Source organism: Macaca mulatta, chromosome 19 (genome assembly GCF_049350105.2).
Source record: "Macaca mulatta isolate MMU2019108-1 chromosome 19, T2T-MMU8v2.0, whole genome shotgun sequence".
NCBI classification, from domain to species: Eukaryota; Metazoa; Chordata; class Mammalia; order Primates; family Cercopithecidae; genus Macaca; species Macaca mulatta.
Genome location: NC_133424.1, coordinates 6,749,104 through 6,773,680, shown reverse-complemented (window position 1 = coordinate 6,773,680; position 24,577 = coordinate 6,749,104). Strand labels below are relative to the sequence as shown.

Here is a 24,577-nt window from a genome sequence, read left to right as displayed (position 1 = left end):
CCGTCCCCATCCGGCAGGTCACTCGGAGCCCCTGGGGCTGAGACAGAGTGGGACAGGACGCCCCTCAGCACCTGGCTGGTGGCAGCGACAAGGGAAAGAATTGCAATCCCTTCCCGCCACCTGTCAGGCCGGTGATTTAGGTGGCCCTGGAATGCTGGCACCACCCCGGGCCCCTTTTCCAGAACTGGCTCGTGCTCCCTGGCAGCTGGAGAGGAAGCCTGCGAGCTCCGACATGCTGCAGTGGACTGTAAATTAGGGCACTCCAGGCTCCACCCAGGGGAGCGGAGCTGTGCGCAGCCCCCGCTGGGATGGATCTGGGTCCTGCTGGCAGGCTGGGGACAGCAGGAGCCGGCGGGACTGGCTGTAGCCCTCCTGCCCGCTCCTCACCCATGTCCAGCCCCATCTCCTCTCTTTTCTCAAGCCCACCCATGGGGCCTAGATGTGGTGAAAAGCCAGACTTTCAGCCTCATATCCTTATCTGTCCGCCTCCAGGTAGTAACTCAGCCTGGAACTCCTGGATCCAAGCAATCCTCCCCGCTCAGCCTCCCGAGTAGCTGGGACTACGGCCACCGCCACTATGCCCAGTTAATTTTTTAAAAATATTTTGCAGCCGGGCCTGGTGGCTCAAGCCTGTAATCCCAGCGCTTTAGGAGGCCGAGACAGGCGGATCACGAGGTCACAAGATCAAGACCATCCTGGCTAACACGGTGAAACCCCATCTCTACTAAAAAATACAAAAAACTAGCAGGGCGAGGTGGCGGGTGCCTGTAGTCCCAGCTACTCGGGAGGCTGAGGCAGGAGAAAGGCGTAAACCCGGGAGGCGGAGCTTGCAGTGAGCCGAGATCCGGCCACTGCACTCCAGCCTGGACGACAGAGCGAGACTCCATCTCAAAAAAAAAAAAAAAATGTTGTAGGCTAGGCCTGGTGGTTTGAGCCTGTAATCCCAGCACTTTGGGAGGTGGAGGCGGGAGGATTGCTCAAGGCCAGGAGTTTGGAACCAGCCTGGGCAACGCAATGAGACCCTGTCTCTACTAAAAAATTCGTCTTTTTGAGACATAGTCTTGCTCTGTCTCTCAAGCTGGAGGGCAGTGGCAGGATCATGGCTCACTGGAACCTTGACCTCCCTGGCTCATGCGACCCTCTCATCTCAGGCCTCCCTGGTAGCTGGGACTGCAGGTGTGCACCACCACAGCCAGCTAATTGTTTTTATTTTTATTTTTTGTAGCGATAGGATCTCACTGTGATGTGCAGGCTGGTCTCAAACTCCTGGCCTCGAGCAGTCCTCCCACCTCGGCCTCCCAGAGTGCTGGGTTTATAGGCATGAGCCACTGTGCCCAGCCACTGTGTGCAGAGATTCTGGGTCCCTTCTTTTAGCCCCTGCCTCGAACGTCCTCTCTGGAGAGAGCACAGATGTCCACATGTGTTCCAGCCCAAGGTGGGCATGCAGTAGCCCAGAGTCATGTCCACTTCCGGAGCTGGGTGCCTGGGCCTCGGGCTCCCTGAGAAAGGGTGGACACGCCTACCCCGCCCCAGAGGGGCAGGGGTCCTGACACCTGTCCAGGCCCTAACAGAGTCGTTGTTAAAACAAAGGCTCTGGGTTCAAATCCCAGCACTTGATTCTTTCCTTGTTCTGTCCTCAGAGGACGGCAGCTCCCACGCCTCAGCTTTTCCACCTAGTAAATGGGAATCAGGGCCCCTCAGAGATGCCTCACAAAGAAAGACAGTTCCAGCCCCCTGCAGGCATCCCATCCGCTCAAGGGCACCAGCCTCCTCTGTCTCTGCTGCGGCCGGCAGGGGGCAGCGCCCACCGCGGCACGGCCTGTCAGGCAGCGTGGACCCGGGTGGTCATCCCCAGGCCCCCAGCCCCGCGATGATGACAGGCGTCAGATTCCATCCCTTCCTCCGCACTCGAGTCCTTGTCTGTCCCTCATCCCCCTTCCTTCCCATGCATCCTGCCTGCAGCAGCCAGGTGACAGCTTCTAGGAATAGGCAATATAGCCCCAAATCTCCAGCCAAGGACACCGAAGGCTGGACAGGAGAAAAGACTAGTCCAAGTCCCCACGACGGTCACCCTCAGCCCTGCACCACAGCCGCTTCTGGGACCAGTTCCACGCAGGCCTCCGCTCCCTGTCAGCCCTTCCCCAGCCCTCCAGGCCCATGTGTGGCCCAAACCCTGTACCGGATCTCTCAGCCCTCTTCCACGGATCACACACTCAGCACATCTCTCAGCCCTCTTCCACGGATCACACACTCAGCAGATCTCTCAGCCCTCTTCCACGGATCACACATTCAGCAGATCTCTCAGCCCTCTTCCACGGATCACACACTCAGCAGATCTCTCAGCCCTCTTCCACGGATCACACACTCAGCAGATCTCTCAGCCCTCTTCCACGGATCACACACTCAGCACATCTCTCAGCCCTCTTCCACGGATCACACACTCAGCACATCTCTCAGCCCTCTTCCACGGATCACACACTCAGCAGATCTCTCAGCCCTCTTCCACGGATCACACACTCAGGCCTGCCCGGGGTGGGGGAACTGGAAATGTAAAGGCAACAAGCCCCTTCGCACCTCCCAGCCCCAGGTGCCCCCGTGTTCAAGGGAGCCGACGGCTCAGACCAGGGGCTGTGCTCGCCGCCTACCCAGCCCATTCCGGGCCAGCTGCCAAGGTTGGCGCAGGCCTGCCAGGCCCCCCCACCCCGCCTGCAGGACAGGCCCCCCAGAATGGAACAGGAAGGGGTGGCCTCTTGCTAGGCTCCAGGGAACCCCAAAGCCCAGGCCCCCTGGCCCATAAACATTTACTAGGTTGTGGACGGCTGATGTCACTCCTGCCCCACACGCAAGAGGGCCCCCGTCTAGAACATCTGCCCCAGCGGGCTCCCTGGGGGGGCTGTGGGGGACCCTTCTGGAGTTCACCCTGAACTTCATGGAGCCCTTCCCAGCCCCAGGCAGTCAGGACTGGAACTGAGGGGCAGAGCCTCCCTGGGGAGCTAGGAGGGCTTCCTAGAGGAGGAGGCGGCACAGCAGAGAGGGCCCAAGGATGAAGAGGCTTTTCCAGGTGTGCCCAGCGGGAGGGTGGTCCAGGCAGAGCACACAGCGACAGTAAAGGCCTGCTGTGAGGGAGAGCAGTGGGCGATCAGGGGCCTTCTGGCCCAGGAGAGGTGCCTGGGGGTTGCGGGGCGCGCACTTGCTTCCCGAGAACCCATCTCTGGAGACATCCTCAGCAGAGACAAGGCTCCAAGAACACTGTCCTGGCCCAGCGCCATGGCTCATGCGTGTAATCCCAGCACTTCGGGAGGCCGAGGCTGGCGGATCACTTGAGGTCAGGAGTTTGAGACTACACTGGCCGACACGGTGAAACCCTGTCTCTACTAAAAATACAAAAATAAGCCAGGTGTGTGGCAGGCGCCTGTAATCCCAGCTACTGGGGAGGCTGAGGCAGGAGAATCCCTTGAACCCGGGAGGGGGAGGTTGCAGTGAACCGAGATCACGCCACTGTACTCCAGCCTGGGAGACAGAGTGAGACTTTGTATGAAAAATAAATAAATAAATAAATAAATAACGCTGGCCTGGGCTGGCGCTGACCCAGGCCCCGCTGCCAGGGGTCTCTAAGCTCTTGAGTTCACCCCTCACCTCCTTCAGTTCTCAGTTCACAAGCCACCTCCTCCTCTCCCCCGCCAGGCCACCAGCACCCCACACTCATTTGCCTTCTAGTTTGCCCGTAGCCCGTGCCAGTTTCTAAACCCCGCATCACCATCACGTGTGTTATTTACGTGTACCTCCTTGAGGACTGGGACGTATCCTGGCTGTTATCTCCTCTGCTTACACCCCGGCACCCAGCCAAGGAACGCAGCAGGGCTGGAGAACTATGCGTGGAACGAATGAATGGATAAACAAATGAATGAATCTCCTGGTCTGCAAAGGGTGGGAGGTTCAGAGGTGGGGCCTGAGAACCACTTAGTGGTGGCTCTGCACCCTGCCTGGCCCTGCTCTGCTGCCTGGGTGGTGTGGGCGCTGGGAGAGGGGTCAGCGTTCTTCTCACTCTCCCCCCGATGAGATGATGGCTGCAGTGGAGTGCGGGAAGGCAGGGCGAGAGAAGCCCTCCAGACCCGGGGGCAAGACTCAGAATTCATTCAACAAACAGTCATGTGCAGTATAACAGCGTTTCGGTCACTGACGGACTGCATGTGTGAAGGGGGTCCCATAAGACTTTTTTTTTTTTTTCGAGACAGAGTCTCTGTCACCCAGGGGTTGAAGCGATTCTCCTGCCTCAGCCTCCCGAGTACCTGGGATAACAGGTGCGCGCCACCATGCTCAGCTAATTTTTTGGTTTTTGTTTTTGTTTTTTTGAGACGGAGTTTCGCTCCGTCACCCAGGCTGGAGTGCAGTGGCGAGATCTCGGCTCACTGCAAGCTCCGTCTCCTGGGTTCAAGTGATTCTCTGCCTCAGCCTCCTGAGTAGCTGGGATTACAGTTGCCCATGACCACGCCCGGCTAATTTTTTTTTTTTTTTTTTTTTTTGTATTTTTAGTAGAGACGGGGTTTTGTCAAGTTGGCAAGGCTGATCTCGAACTCCTGACCTTAAGTGATCTGCCCTCCTCAGCCTCCCAAAGTGCTGGGATTCCAGGCGTGAGCCACCGTGCTTGGCTCCCATAAGAATTTATACCGTATTTTTACTGTACCTTTTCTGTTTGTGGATGTTTAGAGACAAATACTTGTCGTGTTACAATCGCCTGCTGTATTCAGTACAGTCACACGCTCTGTAGGTTTGTAGCGTGGGAGCAGTAGGCGGTACCATGAAGCCCGGTGTGCAATACACGCTACCATCTGGGCGTGTGTATGCTAGGATGTTTGCGCATGGCAAATCATCTAATGACGAATTTCTCAGAACATGTACCCATCATGAAGCAACTACTGACTGTGTGTGTGTATATATATTTTATATATATATATATACTTTTTTTTTTTTTAAAGAAAGGGTCTTGGCCAGGTGCAGTGGCTCAACGCCTGTAATCTCAGCTCTTTGGAAGGCCAAGGTCGGCAGACCACTTGAGGTCAGGAGTTCGAGACCAGCCTGGCCAGCACGGCAAAACCCCATCTCTACTAAAAATACAAAAATTAGCCGGGCCTGGTGGCGGGCGCCTGTAATCCCAGCTACTTGGGAGGCTGAAGCAGGAGAATCGCTTGAACCTGAGAGGGAGAGGTTGCAGTGAGCCGAGATTGTGTCACTGCACTCCAGCCTGAGGGAACAGAGCAAGACTCTGTCTCCAAAAATAAATAAATAAACAAAAATAAACAAATAAATGAAAAGCAGCTAGGCATCGTGGTGTGAGCCTGTAATTCCAGCTACTCAGGAAGCTGAGGCAGGTGAATCGCTTGAACGCAGGAGGTGGAGGTTGCAGTGAGCTGAGATCGAGCCATTGTACTCCAACCTGAGTGACAAGAGCAAAACTCCATCTCAGAAAATAATAATAAGACAGGGTCTTGCCCTGTTGCCCAGATTAGAGTGCAGTGGTAAGGTCATAGCTCACTGAAACCTCAAACTCCTGGGCTCAGATGATCCTCCTGCCTCAGCCTCCCAAGAAGCTGGGACTACAGGCATGCACCAGCACACCTGGCTAATTTCTAAATTGTTTGTAGAGATGGAGTCTCACTGCGTTGCCCAGGCTGGTCTTGAACTGCTGGCCTCAAGTGATCCTCCTGCTTCAGCCTCCCCAAGTGCTGGGATTACAGGCGGGAGTCACCGTGGCCGCTGCAGATCTTGCTTCCACCATAGACAGGCACTTCTGGGCCAAACATTTCCCTTGTCCTGACAAAGACCCCTGGGACCAACACTGGCCCACTAGGGTACCCCCAAAAGAGCTGCTCAAAAAGGGGGCTGGAGCCAGGCGTGGTGGTACACACCTGTAGTCCCAGCTACTCAGGAGGCTAAGGTGGAGGAATCACTTGAGCCCAGGAGTTTGAGGCTGCAGTGAGCTATGATCCTGCCACTGCACTCCAGCCTGGGTGACAGAGCAAGACCCTGTCTCTAAACCAAGAGGGGCCCAGAGCCCTCAATGGCTTGGGGGTGCCACGTCCCTGTACCCACAGGGTCCCCATCAGAGCACAGCGGGAGGAAGAGGGAGTAGACGGGATAGAGATCTTAGGAGAGAGGACCTGACGTTCTCCTGGCTGTGTTCTGGTGGGAGGCTGCAGCCTTAAAGCCTAAAGCTGGTTAGTCATTACTTCAGGGCTCCAGAAGTGGAGGCGGGACTTGCCCCCCCCCCCCCTTGTCCTACCTGGCTTAGCATACAAGGCTAGAACCCAATGAAGCCATAGTTCCCTGGTGCCAAATCATCTTGGGCATCCCCTGCGTCCACAAGGGCCACGCAGCCAGTGAGACACTTGGCCCATGGGGAAACTGAGGCACAGGGCTGCCTGGGCCTCCCTCCCTGCGTATCTCTTTTCTTTTTTTTTTTTTTTTTTTTTTTTGAGACGGAGTCTCACGCTGTTGCCCAGGCTGGAGTGCAATGGCGCGATCTCGGCTCACTGCAAGCTCCGCCTCCTGGGTTCACGCCATTCTCCTGCCTCAGCCTCCTGAGTAGCTAGGACTACAGGCGCCCGCCACCGCACCCGGCTAATTTTTTGTATTTTTAGTAGAGACGGGGTTTCACTGTGGTCTCGATCTCCTGACCTTGTGATCCGCCCGCCTCGGCCTCCCAAAGTGCTGGGATTACAGGCTTGAGCCACCGCGCCCAGCTGCGTATCTCTTTTCTAGCCACCCTCCCTCCACTTGCTGTGGTCCTCCTCAGAGCGTGGGCGCTCAGAGGGGCCTCATTTGGCCCCCAGCCCCACCATTGGCGCACACAGGTCCCTGCTCTGAGCCAGCCAAGCCTCCCCTCGGGCTTCCTGGAAAGCTGGGTGGTCGGGCCGAGCTGCAAGGGGCTCCGGCAGTCTTGGCCCTGTCCCTGGCCCCAGCCCAGCCCACATCTCACCTTCCAGGGGTCCCCACTGGGCTCTGAACCCTCGCTGAACCAGAGTAGGAAAGGTGTGAGCCAGGACAAGAGCAGCACTCGGGGGGTCCTCGTGGTGGGGCCTGGTGGGGGATTCAGCCCAAACTGAGGGGCAGCAGGCAGAGCGATGGCCTGGCCTGAAATCTACAGCCACCACCCCCGCCACCCTAGCCTTTTAAAACTAATCCAAAGTCTTCTATTTTGTCCATTTTTTTTTCTCAGCATTCTTTCTAAAATGCATTTTACAATGTATCTTCCTTCTTTTAGAGGTAAAACGGACTCATGCCATAGAATTCGAAAGATTCCAGAGGGCTTTTAGAATAAATACCAGCCGCTCCCCAAGCCCCAGGCCATCCCCAGAGGCCATTAGTCGGTTTCTTGTTTCTCCTTCCAGCCATGCTCCACGGAAACAAGCATGTCTGTATATTTTCTTTTCCCCACAGAAACAACATCACACTCCCCGTGCTTTCTTGCAGCTCAGCATAGTTGCCTCTTAACAATGCACCTTTGATGTCTTTTCTTCGAGTGCAGGACATCCCCCTCTTTTGTAACGACAGTGTAATATTCCATCTGGAGGCTGGACCATTGTTCTGGTGAAATCACACGTCCTGCCCTCCTGTCTTCTGCTACTAGACACCAGGCAGCAATGAAGAACTTGTAGTAAATGTCATTTTTGACCGGGCATGGTGGCTCACGCCTGTAATCCCAGCACTTTGGAAAGCCGAGGCAAGCAGATCATGAGGTCAGGAGTTTGAGACCAGCCTGGCCAACATGGTGAAACCCTGCCTCTACTAAAAATAAAAAAAAAAATTAGTTGGGCGTGGTGGCATGCACCTGTAGTCCCAGCTACTCAGGAGGCTAAGGCAGGAGAATCACTTGAACCCGGGAGGCAGAGGTTGCAGTGACCCAAGATCACGCAACTGCATTCCAGCCTGCATGACAGAGCAAGACTCCATCTTGGAAAAATAAATAAATAAATAAATAAATAAATAAATAAATGTCATTTCGACATGGATAAATATGCCCACACCTTTCCTGAAAAATGTTTTTAGTTAGTAAACATTATTTTATTTTATTATTATTATCTTTTGGGGGCAGGATCTGGCTCTGTTGCCCAGGCCAGAGTGCCACACTCAAACACAGCTCACTGCAGCCTCAAACTCCTGGGCTCAGTCCTCCAGCCTGTAGCTAGGACTACAGGCATGCACCACCGTGCCTGGCTAATTTTTAAATTATTTGTAGAGATGGTCTCCCTATGTTGTCCAAGCTGGTCTCAAATTCCTGGACTCAAGCCAGTCTCCTGCCTCTGTCTCCCAAAGTGCTGGGATAAAATAAGCCACCACACACAGCTGATTTTATCTTTTTATAGAGACAGCGTCTCGCTCTGTCGCCCAGGTTGCAGTTCAGAGGTGCAGTCCAGCTCACTGCAGCCTCAAACTCCTGGGCTCGAGTGATTCTCCCTCCTCAGCCTCCTGAGTAGCTGGGACTACAGGCGTGCACCACCACGTCCAACTAATTTTTTCATCTTTTTGAAGAGACGAGGTCTCGCTGTGTTGCCCACACATATTATCAATATCTTGCATTAGTGTGAGACATTTATTAGAACTGATGCATCAGTATTAATTAATGAAAGTTCAGGTCAGGCACAGTGGCTCATGCCTGTAATCCCAGCACTTTGGGAGGCCGAGGTGGGTGGATCACCTGAGGTCAGGAGTTTGAGACCAGCCTGGGCAACATGGTGAAACCTCATCTCTACTAAAAATCCAAAAAAATTAGCCGGGCGAGGTGGCGGGCGCCTGTAGTCCCAGCTACTCGGGAGGCTGAGGCAGGAGAATGGCGTGAACCCGGGAGGCGGAGCTTGCAGTGAGCCGAGATCGCGCCACTGCACTCCAGCCTGGGCTACAGAGCGAGTCTCCGTCTCAAAAAAAAAAAAAAAAAAAAAAAAAAAAAATTCCACTGTGCTCTGCCCCGTTCATCCCTTCCCCTTCCAAGTCCCTGACAACTACTGACCTTTTTACCGTCTCCATAGTTTTCCTCTTTCTGGGATTCTGTAGCTAGAATCACACAGTGTGTCACCTTTTCAGATGGACTTCTTTCACTCAGTAGTATGCATTGAAGGGCTGGGCGCGGTGTCTCACGCCTGTAATCCCAGCACTTTGGGAGGCCAAGGCAGGCGGATCACCTGAAGTCAGGAGTTCGAGACCAGCCTGGCCAAGATGACAAAACCCCGTCTCTACTGAAAATACAAAAAATTAGCCAGGCGTGGTGGTGGATGCCTGTAATCTCGGCTACTTGGGAGGGTGAGGCAGGAGAATCGCTTGAACCCGGGGAGTGGGGGAGAGGTTGCAGTGAGCCAAAATCGTGCCACTGCACTCCAGCCTGGGCAACAAGAGTGAAACTCCGTCTCAAAAAAAAAAAAAATGCATTTAAGGTTCCTCTATGTCTTTTCATGACTTGACAGCTCATTTCTTATATATATATTTTTAGACGGAGTCTTGCTCTGTCACCCAGGCTGGAGTGCAGTGGCGCGATCTCGGCGCACTGCAACCTCTGCTTCTTGGGTTCAAGCGATTCTTCTGCCTCCTGAGTAGCTGGGACTACAGGCTTGTGCCACCACGCCCAGCTAATTTTTGTATTTTTAGTAGAGACAGGGTTTCACTATGTTGGCCAGTCTGGTCTCGAACTCCTGACCTCAGGTGATTCGCCCGCCTCTGCCTCCCAAAGTGCTGGGATTAGAGCCATGTGCCACCGCGCCCAGCCTGAATAGTATTTTATCGTCTGAACACCCCTGTTCTCCTGCCAAAGGACATCTTGGCTGCTTCCAAGTCTTGGCAATGGTGAATAACGCTGCTGTAGACATCTGTGTACAGGTTTTTGTGTGGATGTTCGGTTTTAACTCCTTTGGGTAAATACCTAGGAGTGCCATTTCTAGGTCGCATCATAAGAGTGTGTTTAGTTTTACAGGAAACTGCCAAACTGTTCAAAGTGGCTGTGCCATTCTGCATTCCCACCGGCAATGAGTGACACTTTCTGTTGCTCCCTGTCTTCAGGGGTTGGTGGCATTTGGGGTTGGTGTTGGCAGTGCTTTGGATTTGGCCATTCTAATAGGTGTGTAGGGACATTTTTTTTTTTTTCTTTTTTGAGGCAGAGTCTCACTCTGTTGACTAGGCTAGAGTGCAATGGCGTGATCTCGGCTCACTGCAACCTCCACCTCCTGGGTTCAAGCGATTCTCCCGCCTTAGCCTCCTGAGTAGCTGGGACTACAGGTGCGTGCCACCATGCCCAGTTAATTTTTGTATTTTTAGTAGAGACGGGGTTTCGCCATGTTGGCCAGGATGGTCTCAATCTCTTGACCTCGTGATTTGCCCACCTCGGCCTCCCAAAGGGCTGGAATTACAGGTGTGAGCCACAGCACCCGGTCTTGTGTGTTTTTTTAAGAGACAGGAGCTCCCTCTGTCACCCAGGCTGGAGTACAGTGGAGCATCATAGCTCACTGCAGCCTCCGACACCTGGGCCCAAGCGATCCCCCCACCTCGGCCGCCCAAGTTACCTGGACTACAGGTGTGCACCATCACACCCTGATTTTTTTTATTTTGAGAGCTGGGGTTTCCCCATCTTGCCCAGGCTGATCACCTACTGCTGGGCTCATGTTATCCACCTGCCTCAGCCTCCCAAAGTACAGTGATTACAGGTGTGAGCTACTGCACTCAGCCAATTTGCCTAAAATTTTAAATAAACACCCGCTGCCCCTCCTCTGTGTTCCCAAGCACAGTTCCAGAAACTTCTGTACATAATTTCTTTGCCATCTCAGTGCAATTTGGGTTACGATGGGGGTGCTGGTGTCTCATTTTTACAGATGGGGAAAACAAGGCTCAGAGAGGCATAGCTACTTACCCAGGGTCACATAGCAAATGGGGGCCAAGTCGGGGCAGCTGTGACTGACACCGGAGCATATCTGTCCATTGTGAGCTGGACCTTACCCAAGACAGACTGAGTCCCCACTCCCAAGACTCACAGCCCAGTGGTGGAGACAACACATGACTGAGCAGTCACAACTCGGGCCGAGCAGGGTGTGATGAGGTCACACAGGCAGATGGGGACCCAGAGGAGGGACCTGACCCAGCCAGGTTGAGGATGCTTCCAGGGGAAGGGGGCTTGCCAGGAAGGGAAAAGAGTTGCCCAGGAGAGAGGGACATCATGTGTGACAGCTCAGAGGAGAGACAGAAAGGAGAGTGGCTAAGAGCACAGAAAGTCCGAGGTTCTAGATCCTTCTCAGGGTGTCAGTTTCCACTCCTTAGCCGTGAGCCACTCTCTTGACCAAGCCTGGCACATGGGGAGCTGGACAGTCAAGGCTGGGGCATCCATCCTACCCCTGCCTGGGGTATGGGGAGGCAGGAGTGCCAGAGCAGCCCCCACTGCGTCTGGGGGGCCCAGCAGGACTCCGTCCAGGTGGAGACTGGGAGGGGTGAAGGCGTTCAGAGGTGCTTCCCTGGACTCCTGCCTCGACAGGAAAGGAAATGGCAGGGTGGGGGTGGCAGAAGTCTATTTCCTGCCCCTGCCTCAAATTGGACGCTTCCTGCCCTAGGCCAGCTCCTTGGTGAGCCGGGACCCCCTTCCCACCCGTTACTGCCTCTCTAATGGGGGCCTCAACCCATTAGTGAGGCCGCCCACTGAGAGCCTGGGAGTCCCAGGTGTTCCCAGCCCGCACTCCCCCTGCCGAGTGACGACCGTTAAAGATGAATAATGAGCCCGGCAGGAGGGACCTGGGAGGTGGTGAGGGGCTGGCCCAGGGGGTGGGGGCCAGGGAGGCCCCGAAGCCTCCTCCATCTGGCTGGTCCGGGAGGCACCTGGGAAGCCCATCAGGAAGGCGTTGAGTCCTGGAAGCCACCTGAGCGCCTGGTGTGGCTCTGGTTTCACCTCCTTACTGCCTGCCTTTGCTTCTGTCACCTGCCCTTACAGGGACCCCCCCCCCGAGCCCCCACCCAGCTGAAGTCATCAGAGTTAGCAAATAAAAATCCAAGACATCCAGTTAAGTTTGGATTTCAGATAGATAATGAATCACGGCTTGGCATAAGTATATCCCATGCAGTTCTTTTATAGCATCATTCATATCATTCATTCCTTTTTTTTTTTTTTTTTGAGATGGAGTTTTGCTCTGTTGCCCAGGTTGGAGTCCAGTGGTGTGATCCTGGCTCACTGCAACCTCCGCCTCCCAGGTTCAAGCAATTCTCGTGCCTCAGCCTCCCTAGTAGCTGAGACTACAGGCGTGCACCCCCACACTCGAGTAACTTTTTTGGTAAAGAAAGAGTTTTGCTATGTCGCCCAGGCTGGTCTCGAACTCCTGGGCTCAAGGGATCCTCCTGCCTCAGCCTCCCAAAGTGCTGGGATTATAGGCATGTGCAACTGCACTGGTCTGGAGTGGATTTTTTCTTTAATTTTTTTTTTTTACAACTTTTTTGAGACAGAGTCTCGCTCTGTCTCCCAGGCTGGAGTGCAGTGGCACAATCTCGGCTCACTGCAACCTCTGCCTCCCGGGTTCAGGTGATTCTCCTGCTTCAGCCTCCTGAGTAGCTGGGATTACAGACGTGCGCCACCACGCCCGGCTAATTTTTGTGGAGTGGATGTATTTTAATATCTCACCATCTGCATGAGGTTTCCACAGCCCACCAGCCCTGTCCCCGCCCCCTCTTTGACCCTTCCCTGGCTCTATGAGGGTGTTTGAGGTCCCCAGCGGGTCGCTGGCACAGCAGGCATCTCTTGGAATTTGCACAAAACGACTCAAAGTTACTGTAACTCTGGAAACCTCTGGAGAGGTCCCTAGGGGAGAGTGGTCCCTAGGCATGAGTCCCTAGGGGTCGCATGCCCACCTCCCCCAAGGACTCATCACTCAGGGCCTCTTTCATCTCCCCTGGCTTTCAGGGAGGCCTCCAGGTGAGAACACACTCCCTGAATCCCGGGTTCGAGTCCTGGTTCTGCTGCTTGAGAGTTGTGTGGCTATAAGCCTCCCTCTTTCTCGGTGCCTTAGTTTCCTCGCCTGTAAAATGGGGATGAATCACAATGCCATTACTGATAGCAGCTGTCTGGGTTGTTGAGAAGACCAAGTGCATTGATTTCTTCAAGGAGCTTGGTCCGGCACACAGTGCTCACTGAAGTGATGGCCGGGGCCCCAGCCTCCCTCCTGGCCCAGGGGGAGGGGCCGAGCGGGAAGTGGAGGTTAATTTTAGCCCTGATGACACCCACTGGCCGCCTGCCTTGTCCAAACATCCCCAGCCAGGCATGAGGTTCAAAGCATCCCCCCACCCCCTGCCTCTGACATCCAAGGAGCCTGTTTATTCGTTCTCGTCTGCGGCAGCATTCTTTGCCTGCCTGCGCCTGCACCCCGGCCTCCTCCATCTCCAGCCCTGAGAGGTCCCGCCTTGTGTCACTGAGGGTGAGGACCACCTCACCTGCAGGTCCCCCTGAGACAGGCTGTAATCCCTGGGGTGGTCGGTGAGGGCTGGGGAAGGGGCAGGGGGAGGGTCGTTCCTGCCCCAAAGTCCAAAGATCCTCAGTCTTCGTTTGTAATTCTCCAAGTAAGAGTTCAAGCTTCCGTCACAGACAAGGATGTTTATTCAGCACCTGTCGACTGAGTGCCTACTGGGTGCCAGGTCATGCTGGGGACCCAAGCCCTGCCCCATGAGCCAGCCAGTCTGGGGAAGACACTGACAAACCAAGAAATAAACAGGATAATATTTCTTTTGGAGACGGAGTTTCACTCTTGTTGCCCAGGCTGGAGTGCAATGGCGCAATCTCAGCTCACCGCAACCTCCACCTCCCGGGTTCAAGCGATTCTCCTGCCTCAGCCTCCTGAGTAGCTGGGATTATAGGCACCCACCACCACGCCTGCCTAATTTTGTATTTTTAGTAGAGACGGGGTTTCTCCATGTTGCGGGGAGTGTATGCAGACGCCACCTTGGGAAGAGATGCGCCAGAATTTGCAGTCCTCTCTGTCCCTGTTGGCGTTCCCTGGAGGGTAGAAAATTTCCTCTACCCAGACTCTCAGAATGTTCCAAAGACCTGAACTGGTCTCAAACTCCCGACTGCAGGTAATCCACCTGCCTTGGCCTCCCAAAGTGCTGGGATTACAGGCCTGAGCCACCGCGCCTGGCGTGTTTTTTTTTTTTTTTTTTTTCCTGAGACAAAGTCTCTGTTGTTGCCCAGGCTGGAGTGCAGTGGCGCGATCTCGGCTCACTGCAACCTGCGCCTCCCAGGTTCATGCAATTCTTGAGCTTCGGCCTCCCAAGTAGCTGGGATTACAGGTGCCCACCACCACGCCCAGCTAATTTTTCTATTTTGAGTAAAGACAGGGTTTCACTGTGTTGGCCAGACTGGTCTCAAACTCCTTACCTCATGATACACCCACCTCGGCCTCCCAAAGTGCTGGGATTACAGGAGTGAGCCCCTGTGACCGGCCTATTTACTTTTACTTATTTATTTATTGACTGAGTGAGTGAGTGAGACAGTTTTGCTCTGTTGCCCAGACTGGAGAGCAGTGGTGTGATCTCAGCTCACCGCAACCTCCAATTCCCAGGTTCAAGTAATTCTCCTGCCTCATCCTCGTGAGTAGCTGGGATTACAGGCGCCCACCACACTCGGCTCATTTTTTGTAAGGCTCTGCCCTTGTTCTGAAGTCAAATCTCAGCACTGTCACCCTCTGGGAGGGGGCGTGACCAGGAGCTACAGCTGGGTTTAGGGCCTGAGTGGCTGCAGGTGGATACCAAGTGTAAATTGAGGTCTCTGGAATATTCTGAGAGTCTGGGTAGAGGAACATTTCTACTCTCCAGAGAACGCCAACAGGGACAGAGCGGACCGTAAATCCTGGTGCAACTTCCCAAGGTGGGTGGCATCTCCCTACACTCCCTTCAGGTCTGGCCCGGGTAACCAGGTCGCTGGCTCTAATTTTTTACTGGCTGTAATTTTTGCCGTTGGAGAGACAGGTGTCTTAGAAACCTTGAAAACATCACCTAAAAACAAACCAAGAAAATTATGCTTTTCAGCCAGGCGCTGTGGCTCACTCCTGTAATCCCAGCACTTTGGAAGGCAGAGACAGGCTGATCATGAGGTCGGGAGATCGAGACCATCCTGGCTAATACCGTGAAACCCCGTCTCTACTAAAAATACAAAAAATTAGCCAGGCGTGGTGATGCGTGCCTGTAATTCCAGCTACTCGGGAGGCTGACAAGAGAATCACTTGAACCCAGGAGGCAGAGGTTGTAGTGAGCCGAGATTGTGCCACTGTACTCCAGCCTGGGTGGGTGACAGAGTGAGACTCTGAAGAAAAAAAAAAAGAAAAAGAAAATTATGCTTTTTTCCAACAGACCTTCTAACCATTTCCGTTCTCCGAAATACCTCCATTGGGCCAGGTGCGGTGGCTCACGCCTATAATCCTAGCACTTTGGGAGGCGGAGGAGGGCGGATCACTTGACGTCAGGAGTTCCAGAACAGCCTGGCCAACATGGTGAAACACCATCTCTACTTAAAATACAAAAATTAGCTGGGCATGGTGGCGGGCATCTGTAATCCCAGCTACTCGGGAGGCTGAGGCATGAGAATCGCTTGAACTCAGTAGGGGGAGGTTGTGGTGAGCCGAGATTGCACCACTGCCCTCCAGCCTGGGCGACAGAGCAAGACTCAGTCTCAAAAACAAACAAACAAAAAAGAAAATACCTCCATTAGCTTTTCTGATTCTAAAATTGCCACTCGTACACTTCACAAAACCTTTCCAGAATGAGAGGCCCCTTTGTTCCCTGGCCCCGTGTATTCCCTGGAATTTTCTCTCCCTGGGCAGGGAGGTAAATGCTATTGTTTTTTCACACATGAGGTTTTGCAATGGGCTTTATTTCCACTCCACAATAGATGGCCCCACAGCTTTTATTTCTAGAAATTGGAAAATGAAGCGTGTCCAGCACCCGCCTCTTCACCCACCACAGGCTGAAATTTAAGCTGCATGAACCCGGCTGGGCCTGGGTACCAGGGTTGGGCAGACCCCAGCATGTTGGTGCCAGGGGGCCCGGGGGTGAGGCCAGGGTAAGATTTCTAGGGGTGCCAGGTTTCTGTCACCGTCACCTGGGGCTTCCCCCACTACCTGTCTGTTTAGGGGCCCTAGCACCATGTAGATGAGCAGGGAGAGGCCGAGTTCTTTAAAGTATTACAGGAGGGGAAACCAAGGCCCACAGAAGGCCAGGGATCCAGGCCAAACATTCCAGCCTGTAGAGGGGGTATGCAGAGACCCTGCGGATGGTGGGAGGATCAGCGTGACCTTCCAGGTCACCTCAGCCTCCTGAGGAAGGTGCCAGCAGTGGCTCTACTCTACAGAGGAGGTGGCTGACGCCCAGAGAAGTTGAGGAACTCACCCAAGGCCACACAGCTGCCAGAGATGAAAGTCTTTTTTCTGAAGATCTCAGATCAAGAGCTCCAAAGTCAGGCAAGTCCCCCATAGAGCCCTGCTCCACCACTTAGGGGCTACAGGTGGCTTCTGACTGTAAATGAGGACTTCTGGAACATTCCAGAACATTCTGGAACATTGTACTATTGGGAGAAATTGCTGTTCTCTGGAGAATGCCAAGGGGGAGCTGGTGGTGGAGGGTGGTGGTGACTCCCAGGTGCTATCTGAACCTCAATTTCCCCATCTGTACAGTGGACATGCAGAGGTACCTATGATGCCTCCCCCAGGCCCAGGTGGGAGGGTGGAGGGGCACAGGGTGGGGAAGGTGTGGAGGCCTAAAGAGTCTCTGCCAAGCCCCCTGGTGACCCTGGGCCTGAGCCAGCCTTGCTGGGCCCATCACTCACCTGCCACCTACACCACACACCTGGGTCCCTCTCCCCACCGCCTGGCTGCAAGCCAGGGGTCCCGGGAGGGGGACGGGGCCCTCGGGAGGCCAGGCCAGGGCTTCCTAACAGGGTAGTGTGGGACCAGTCCCCTGGGGGTAAGGAGTTGGAGTGGGAGCAGGCTGCTCTGTCCCCTGACACCCCTGGAGCCCCCATGGTCGCCGCCTCTACCTGAACTGATGTCAGAATCAGCATCTCCCTTTCTCAACTTGTCTTTCTCTCCCTCTGGAATTTCCTCTGAGGCTTAGAGGGATGTGGAAACCCTCCTTGGGCTCCACGAGGGCAGAAGCCTAGCCACCTGGCCAACATTGGGGGACTCTGACCTGCCCCCTCTGGAACCGCAGCACTGCCCTCAAACCCCTATTGCCTCCCGGTATGCCCCGGATCTCACGTGTGGTTCATGGCACACCCAGCCCAGCCCGTGGGGCCTTCCCCTCCTCCTGAGTGGCAGCTGCCCTTGGCTCCCAGCCCTTAGGCCCCAAGGGGAGAGAAATTTCCAGCAGGCTGACAGCTTTATCACCCACCCAGCCCAGGCTGAGGGAGGAGCTGGGGTGTCCAGTGAAGGCCAGGACCCCAACAAGGGGCACAGATGGCCTCACCGCACCCCCCCCCAAGCAAGTCTCAGCTCATCTGAGCCAGAGGGAAGGGATCCTCATGGCCTGAGCCTAGGATCAGGGGCATAGGGGTGGCTGGAGGAGCCAGTAGAAGGGACTGATCTGGCTGGGAGGGCAGGAGAACCCCTACCTGGGGAGGCTGTTTTCACCGAGCCCTGAAGGATGACTGGGAATTAAGCAGGAGGCACGGGGCAGAGAGTACAGCTGTCCAACTGGAGCCAGCCTGGTGCGTTTGAGACTCCCGGTGACTTGAGTAATGAGCGCCCTCTCTCAGGACCTCAGTCTTCATATCCACAGGACAGCTGTGTGGGACGGAAGTCTTGGCTGGTCCAGGCTTGACTGGGGCTCCGGGACAAAGTGACACCAAGACTGACAGCCCCATGAGTTATGTTTTTTGGTTTTTTTTTTTTTTTTTTTGAGATGGAGTCTCACTCTGTCACCCAGGCTGGAGTGCAGTGGCCCAGTCTTGGCTCACTGCAAACCTCCGCCTCCTGGGTTCAAGCGATTCTCCTGCCTCAGCCTCCCGAGTAGCTGGGACTACAGGTGTGTGCCAGCACACCTGGCTAATTTTTGTATTTTTAGTAGAGACGGGGTTTCACCGTGTTGGCCAGGCTGGTCTCGAACTCCTGACCTCAGGTCATCCGCTCACCTCAGCCTCCCAAAGTGCTGGGATTACAGGTGTGAGCCACCGCGCCTGGCCTCCCTGAGTTATGTTTTAATCAGTCACAGACACTGGGCGCAGTGGCTCACGCCTGTAATCCCAGCACTTTGGGAGGCCGAGGCAGGTGGATCACCTGAGGTCGGGAGTTCGAGACCAGCCTGACCAACATGGTGAAACCCCGTCTCTACTAAAAATACAAAATTAGCTGGGTGTGGTGGCCTGTAATCCCAGCTGCTGGGGAGACTGAGGCAGGAGAATTGCTTGAACCCAGGAGGCAGAGGTTGTGGTGAGCCAGAGATCGCGCCATTGCACTCCAGCCTGGGCAACAAGAGCAAAACTCCATCTAAAAAAAAAAAAAAATCAGTCACAGACAATGCCCCCGGTGAGGACATGAACAGCCAGCAGCCCCTAGTTGCAGGCTGGGGTCTTTCTGGTGCTGTATGTAGTGGGATGGAGGAGGGGATGGAAGGTTCTGGCTGATTTGTCAACCCAGGAGGAATTAGGCATTCTTTTTTGGAGGGGATGGAACCTCTGTCACCCAGGTTGGAGTACAGTGGCGCCATCTTGGCTCACTGCAACCTCCACCTCCTGGATGCAAGCAATTCTGTGACCTCAGCCTCCTGAGTAGCTGGGATTACACCACGCCCGGCTAATTTGTTTAATTTTTAGTAGAGACAGGGTTTCACCATATTGGCCAGGCTGGTCTCGAACTGCCGACCTCAGGTGATCCACCTGCCTCAGCCTCTCAAAGTGGTGGGATTACAGGCGTGAGCCACCGTGCCTGGCCTGGGCATTCTTTTTCTAGAAAAAAATAACTTGGGTTCAACTTAGGTGGGACCTCAGCCCTGACCACCCCTGAATCACCCATTTCCCCCAATCTACCCTTCTTTTTTTTTTTTTTGAGATGGAGTCTCTGTCGCCCAGGCTGGAGTGCAGTGGTGTGATCTCAGCTCACTGCAAGCTCCGCCTCCCAGGTTTACGCCGTTCTCCTGCCTCAGCCTCCGGAGTAGCTGGGACTACAGGCGCCTGCTGATCAAATTATTGGATCAATTGTAAATGTTAGTTCGCTTTGGCTTGTGTGGTCTCAGCATGGATTATTCGGAGGTTTAGTTGTGCTCCGAGGTCACCCCAACCGAAATTTTTAATGCAGGCGTAGAGATTTAAAAATCCGTAGGTTTGTATGGTTCTTGGTTGCATTAATAAATTAAAGCTCCATAGGGTCTTCTCGTCTTATTATTTTATGTCCGCCTCTTCACGGACAGGTCAATTTCACTGGTTGAAAGTAAGAAACAGTTAAACCCTCGTGTTGCCATTCATGCGAGTCCCTATTTAAAGAACAAGTGATTATGCTACCTTTGCACGGTCAGGGTACCGCGGCCGTTAAACGTGTGTCACTGGGCAGGCAGTGCCTCTAATACTAGTAATGCTAGAGGTGATGTTTTTGGTAAACAGGCGGGGGTTAAGTTTGCCGAGTTCCTTTTACTTTTTTTAACCTTTCCTTGAAAGCATGCCTGTGTTGGATTAACAGTGAAAGTAGTATGGGCTTGTTTATGTTTATCAATACTGGGCTGTTAAGTATCGGTGAGGCTTTCGGTCTGATTTAGGCTTATGCGGTGGAGAGAGTATTCATGTTACTTATACTAGCATTATTGCTTCTATAGGATGATAGATTAATCCAATGTAGTGTGAGGAGTTCAGTTATGTGTTTGGGGTTTTTTGAGTAGTTGATGTTGAGCTTGAACGCTTTCTTAATTGATGGCTGCTTTTAGGCCAACTATGGTAATTGGGGGTTTTTACTCTCTATATAAGGTTTTTTCCTAATGTCTAAAGAGCTGTCCCTCTTTAGACTAACAATTAAGTTTACAGGGGGATTAAGTGATTCTGTAGGTAGACTTAAGGCTGAACTAAGATTCTATCTTGGATAACCAGCTATCACCAGGCTCGGTAGGCTTGTCACCTCTACCCAGAAATCTTCCCACTATTTTGCCACATAGACGGATGCGCTCTTTTAGCTGTTTTTGGGTAGCTCGTCTGGTTTCGGGGAAATTTGGCTTTAGTTCTCTTTGTGAAATTATTTCTAGCTAATTCATTATGCGAAAGGTACGGGGGTTAATCCTTGCTCTTTTGTGCTTGGGTGATTTTTTATCTTTCCCTTACGGTACTGTATCTATAGCGCTGGGTTAAAATTTCTATCGCCTATACTTTATGTAGGTGAATGGTTTGGTATATATTGACTTGATGTTAGTATTGATTATATTTGGAGCTAGTGTTAGCTCAAGGTAGTCAAGCGGTGTTGAGATTTTCTGGGTGTAAGCCAGATGCTTTATGTTAAGCTATACCTTGATTTATCCAAGTGCACCTTCCAGTACACTTACCGTGTTACGACTTTTCCCCTCTATATAAATATTAGGGCGTTTAGTTAAGATGTTCCTTAAGTATATTTGAGGGGAGTGACGGGCGGCGTGTGCGCGCTTTATGGCCTGGTTCAATTAAGCACTCTATTAATTTACTGCTAAATCCTCCTTGGACTCTTAGGTTTCATAAGAGTTATCGTAGGGTTTTCTGAGGTAGAAAATGTAGCCCATTTTTTACCATCTCATAGGTTACACCTTGACCTAACGTTTTTGCGGGGAGGGCATTTGCGCTCACTTCGTGACCTTCATCAGGGTTTGCTGAAGATGGCGGTATATAGACTGAGCAAGAGAGGGCGGGGTGGATCGGGGCTTATTGATTACAGAACAGGCTCCTCTAGGGGGATGTGAAGCACCGCCAAGTCCTTTGAGTTTTAAGCTGTTGCTTGTAGTATTCTGGCGAGTAGTTTTGTTTTAACTATTGAGGTTTAAGGCTAAGCATAGTGGGGTATCTAATCCCAGTTTGGGCCTTGGCTATAGTGTGTTCAGAAATTTTAAAGCCACTTTCGTAGTTTATTTTACATCAGCTAGGGTTTTACAGTTTAGATGGAGTTTAGCTTTATTGTATCAGATCTAAAACACCCTCTACGCCGATCTCTATTGACTAGGGTTAATCGTATGACCGCGGTGGCTGGCACGAAATTAACCAGCCCTTAATATAGCATAGCTTAGTTAAACTTTCGTTTATTGCTAAAGATTTGTCACTGCTGTCTCCCGTGGGGGTGTGGCTAGGCAAAGTGTTTTGAGCTGCGTGTGCGTGCTTGATACTTGCTCCTCTTGGTCGTGGTGATTTGTAGGGCGTCTTCACCGGGGCAGGGATGCTTGTATGTGTAATCTTGCTAAGAGTCAATAGAAAGGCCAGGACCAAGCCTATTTGTTTATGGGGTGTGCAAGCCCATCTAGGCATTTTCAGTGTCTTGCTTTAGGTAGGTTTAAGCTACATAAACGAGGAGGTGGGTGTGATTGGGGGTGATTTCTTTGGGGTTGTGGTAGTGGAGGTATAGGTTTGGTAGTGGGTGGGCAGATGGGGGTGGGGGAAGGGGTTGTGGGTTGGTGTCAAGAGTGCTTGGTGAAGTAAATTTATATTAGTTGAGGGGATGGCAGTTGGAGTCGTGCACACCTAAAAGATGAAAATACAAGCTCTGATCAGGCAAATTGAGGCTTTTGTTTTTGGGGTTTGGCAAAAGTGGGTTTAGGTGAAGGTCAGAGATGGGGGTGGGAGGGTTTGATGGAATTTTTATTGTAGTGTCGTGGAGTTGATTATTGATATGTCTTACAAGCATGAATTAAATAACACCTTGATGGCAGTCATGCGGGGCTAGGATATTGAACGTAGGTGCGATTAATAATGGCATGGACTAGGAATCAAAGACAGGCGCGACAGGATGGGATGTGGTGGGAGTCAGCATTCTGCGATGGGGCTGCGTGCGGCCCAGAGATAAAAGATACCAAATGCATGGAGAGCTCCCGTGACTGGTTAATAGGGTGATAGACCCGTGATCCATCGAGATGTCTTATTTAAGGGGAACGTGTGGGCGATCTTGATTGTTATGGCCCTGAGGTAAGAACCAGATGCCGGATACAGTTCAATTATAGCTACCCCCACGAGTTACGGGCCCGGAGCGAGGAGAGCAGCACTTTTTGGGCGGGATATTGGTTTCACGGAGGATGGTGAACAAGGGATTCCTAAGTGAGGGGGGGCATCCGTGGTGAGGAGGACTTTTTAACAGGTATGTGCTATGTCCGATGGACGACTTAATGTACTATGTACGATTAATACAGGACTAGTTCTGTTGATACGTAGGGGGTGATACGTGGGCTTTGGAGGGGTGAATGATGTACTACTGTTGAAGTGCTCATTAGGATCCTTGCTTGTAAGCATGTATTTCGAGAGGGTTGGGTAAATATGTAAGGGTATGTGCTATGTACAGTCAAACACATATAGTACTATATATTATACATGCTGGCTAGCAGTAATGCACGAATTACATAGTGGCATTAAAGGTAGGTTAATACTAAAGTTGTGCTGCAGGGCTTGTACAACATAAAATACAGAAAGTAGTTTAAGTTAGAACGCTGGTTTTGGGTGTTGGCAGTAGAGTTAAGTACTTTCTTTCTGATTGCCCTGGGGAGAGTATTCCATTTCTGGTTTACAAGGCCAGTGTATTAATTTATACTACGAGGGCAGGTTCATTTGAGTAGGTTGTTCTCGATTAGGGAGGCCAGTGGTATTAAGATTAGGATTGTGATAAAGTATATTGCGGATGCTATTTGGCCAATAATGATAAAAGGTTGGGTCACTGGTTGGCTTCCAATTCAGGTAAGGGTTAGTAGAATTGTAACTAGGAGTCAGAGTAGGAATTGGCTGAGTGGGCGGAATATTATGCTTTGTTGTTTGGATTTGTGGAGTATGGGGATAATTGCTAGGATGAGAATCGATAGGAAGAGTGCCAGTACGCCTCCCAATTTGTTGGGGACAGATCGTAGAATTGCATATGCGAATAGGAAGTACCATTCTGGTTTAATATGTGGGGGGGTGTTTAGTGGGTTGGCTGGGGTATAGTTGTCTGGGTCGCTTAGGAGGTCGGGTGAAAATAGTGTTAGTATTGTTAGGGTAAAGAGGAGGAGGACTAGGCCTAGAATATCTTTAATTGTATAGTAGGGGTGAAAGGTGATTTTGTTTGAGTTAGAGGAGATTCCGCAGGGGTTGTTTGACCCCGTTTCGTGTAGGAATAGTAAATGTACGGTTGTGAGAGCGACGATAATGAAGGGTAGGATGAAGTGTAGGGTGGAAAATCGTATGAGAGTAGGGTTATCAATGGCATACCCCCCTCAGATTCATTGAACAAGGTTGGTTCCAACATATGGGACTGCTGAGAGTAGATTTGTGATTACTGTTGCCCCCCAGAATGATATTTGGCTTCATGGGAGTACATAGCCCATAAAGGCTGTTGCTATAGTTATGAGTAGAAGTATAATGCCAACGTTTCAGGTCTCTAGGAGAAGATATGAGCCATAGTAGAGGCCTCGGCCTACGTGTAGGTAGAGGCAGATGAAGAGTATGGAGGCACCGTTAGCATGGAGATAGCGGATGGTTTAGCCGTGATTTACATCTCGGATAATGTGTGCGATTGAGGAGAAAGCAGAGGAGGTGTCTGGTGAGTAATGTATTGCTAAGAATAGGCCTGTGATAATTTGTAGAATTAGGCAGGTTGCAAGAAGTGAGCCGAAATTTCATCACATGGAAATGTTGGATGGGGTGGGTAGATCAATGAGGGAGTGGTTAATTATTTTTATGATTGGGTTAGATTTGCGTATTGGAATCATTTGGCACTTTTGTAGTTGAAATACAATGATGGTTTTTCGTATCATTGGTTATGGTTAAAGTCCATATGGAAGTAATGATATATATTTTATTTACATTAAGTGTGTTATTGGTTATGGGGTTTGTAGGTTTTTCTTAGCCTTCTCCCATCTGTGGGGGTTTAGCATTAATTGTTAGTGGTGTAATTGGTTGTGTGATTATTTTAAGTTATGGGGGAGCTTACATGGGTTTAATGATGTTTTTAATTTATCTGGGGGGTATAATAGTTGTTTGTTTGTTTGTTTGTTTGTTTTGAGACGGAGTCTAGCTGTGTCGCCCAGGCTGGAGTGCAGTGGCCAGATCTCAGCTCACTGCAAGCTCCGCCTCCCGGGTGTACGCCATTCTCCTGGCTCAGCCTCCCGAGTAGCTGGGACTACAGGCGCCTGCCACCTCGCCCGGCTAGTTTTTTGTATTTTTTAGTAGAGACGGGGTTTCACCGTGTTAACCAGGATGGTCTCGATCTCCTGACCTTGTGATCCGCCCGTCTCGGCCTCCCAAAGTGCTGGGATTACAGGCTTGAGCCACCGCGCCTGGCAATAGTTGTTTTTGGTTATACTGCGGCAATGGCTATTGAAGAGTATCCTGAGACATGGGCCTCAGGGTTTGAGGTTCTAGGGGGTCTTTTGGTAGGATTAATAATGGAAGTGGGGTTAGTTTTATGGGTTT

At 52.1% G+C, this 24,577-nt stretch overlaps 1 protein-coding gene, 1 non-coding gene and 1 pseudogene across 6 annotated transcripts in view; 2 read left to right on the top strand and 1 right to left on the bottom strand.

The window, feature by feature from the left end:
- Positions 1-24,577, top strand: part of LOC106994615 (4-galactosyl-N-acetylglucosaminide 3-alpha-L-fucosyltransferase FUT5) — a 50,935-nt gene that overhangs the window by 8,739 nt on the left and 17,619 nt on the right. The window contains exons 1-2 of one of the 5 annotated variants that reach the window (XM_077979547.1): positions 16,349-16,457; positions 19,061-19,194. The exons of 2 other annotated variants lie outside the window; for them this stretch is intronic. The gene's annotated coding sequence lies outside the window, so the exon portion shown is untranslated. Of the gene's footprint in view, positions 1-16,346; positions 16,458-19,040; positions 19,195-24,577 lie in introns of those variants that run through there. 2 more of the 5 variants (XM_077979550.1, XM_077979548.1) reach the window with 2 other exon arrangements.
- Positions 1,442-2,924, top strand: LOC106994616 (uncharacterized; annotated as a pseudogene).
- On the bottom strand, positions 20,479-21,422 carry LOC144337589 (18S ribosomal RNA). The gene has a single exon (XR_013410804.1). It is a non-coding gene; the product is annotated as an 18S ribosomal RNA (ribosomal RNA).